This window comes from Polistes canadensis, unplaced genomic scaffold (assembly GCF_001313835.1).
Source record: "Polistes canadensis isolate GaletaPanama2010 unplaced genomic scaffold, ASM131383v1 scaffold_13, whole genome shotgun sequence".
Taxonomy (NCBI): Eukaryota; Metazoa; Arthropoda; class Insecta; order Hymenoptera; family Vespidae; genus Polistes; species Polistes canadensis.
Genome location: NW_014569560.1, coordinates 223,923 through 226,239, shown reverse-complemented (window position 1 = coordinate 226,239; position 2,317 = coordinate 223,923).

The following is a 2,317-nucleotide window of genomic DNA, read 5'->3' as shown; positions in this document are numbered from 1 at the left end:
TAAATCTAGTGTTAATTGAATTAACTGCATGTAATGCAGTTTTAGAGTCAGTGCATTGTCATCGTCATCCTAAGGGTAGGAGACCCATCGTGCATTCATCGATGAAKATTCGAAGTGAGTATATTTTTGTATTCCATAATTCCACAAACATTTTAACGGTTTTTAGTAATAGTAATGATATTAATAATATTGTTTTTTATTTCTGTTTCAGATTGCAATCGTGCGTGAAGCAATATTCGGGAGTGTTGTATCGAATAAATATAATAAAAATCACGGATTAGGATCACGTTCGTTCGTTTATTTCAATTCGCCCGTGTTACGCGATTTTATTAGAAATTTTTCATATTAAATTGACTGCGACCAAAGCAGTTATTGCATTAGACTTTGTTCGAGAAAAGTTTTATTTTTATTTTTAAACAGTCGCACAGACTGTTTGCGTATTAGAGTCAGTGCATCAACGAAGATTTTGATACTTGCATTGACTGTGTGCAAAGCAGTCTTTGGAAGCAGTTGTAGAGTCAGTGATCGGGCGCATAATAAATTAAAATCTTACGCGAATTAGAGTCAGTGTTGTTCGCCGTATAATTTAATTTCGATTACGCGATAAGAAACTCATCTATARTTTCTTATTTTCGTTTATACCGCGTTATTAGATTCACGCGAGGTGCATCGCCATGGTGCAATTGAGTTTCATCCCATTGGAATGCATTGTAAGTATCCTTTTTTATTTACATTTTATTCGATTTTATTTTATATGATTTTGGATTGTATTGCAAATAACTTATCGTTATGTTTTCTTTTATTTTACAGATATGACAACGGACTTTCAACCATATCAAAGATGTGAGATGAATTCTTCATTCATCGATGGATCTTCGGTGGATCTTCGGTGGATCTTCGGTGGATCTTCGGTGGATCTTCGGTGGATCTTCGGTGGATCATCGATGGATCTCCTTCAATACCAAATCGAGGAACTCTTCGATCTTCAAACTACAATACTTGCTGTAAAATAGGAGTGTTTTGGAGCCATCGTAGAACTTCTTAAGCAGTGAGTCAAAAATTTAAAGTCCCTCCGGTGCTCAATCATGTCGAGGATGAAAGGTCTTATTCGGCACGAGTTACTGGTTGTAATTAATTAAATAAATTATTGACGAGCACATGAGTAATTCCTTTCTAGGAGTTACTCATGAAAATTGTATATTGTATTGTATTGTATTGTATGTTTTATTAGTTCAGGATAGGTTTTCTTGTCTCACCGGTGTTAAATTCATTTAATTAATAATGCAATTAAATAATGCACTTTCTTTTTTATTACGTTTTTTGTTCGTAGTTAGAAGTGATGAAATCGAGCATTAATTTACTCGTTTTCGTCCAGAAAAGCATGTAATAAATGTCTTACATGCATTGCTTTGTACTTAGTTTATCCAATCACGATTAATTTCGATATATCGATACTTCGATATTATAAATAAATGAGCAAGAAGACAAACCAAATTCGCGAACGAATAGATTCTAGCAATTAAGTGGTGGCTCAAAGCCCAGTTCTTTTATTAGAACAGCCAACTTAATGAAAGAAGTCGTCCGAGGTTGTTTATATATATTTAATAGTTTCTTTTAAAATTTTTAAATATTAAAGAATTAAATTTAACTATTCTTGCATAATTAAAAAGTCTAATCCAAAAGACTTGTAGAGTCTTAGCCCGTTTAGATGATTTTTTATTAAAATGTTTTAATGTATTTATGTATGTTAATTATGTATTTTTAGATCAGGATTTTCAGCTTCTAATACACTAATTTCCCGTTTCTCCCCCTCATACTTTCTGCGTTCTCATCTATGCGTATGCCCAGGTGTTGCACGTATGGGTGAGAAACGGTTTGTATGGGTTTAGTTTTATGTTTTTCCCCCCCTATTGGCGGCTGTCATTGTGCTAATGATTGCACGGTGTACATTGCACTTGTGTGTGCGTTAGGTGTGTGCATTGTACATCGTTTCGCGATACGTAATACCGCGCATTTTTTAAAGTTATTGAATAAAAATAACTTGTAAAGTCACGCGTATGATGCGAATTATATTTTTTTTTTAACAATCGTTTTGCATAATAGAATTTACCGTATTTATTTGTGGAAACTATAATATACTTGTATATAATTAGTATGCATATATACTAGTTTATACTTGTATTTTTGCATTAGTCATTTATGCAATAATCACTAGCCTTGGCAGACGATTACAGCATTGGTACGTACTCCCATAAGTTTAGAAAATACGCGTTTGAACTAGGGTGTCGGAGGTGCCCCGGGGCATGCTCTCTAGTTT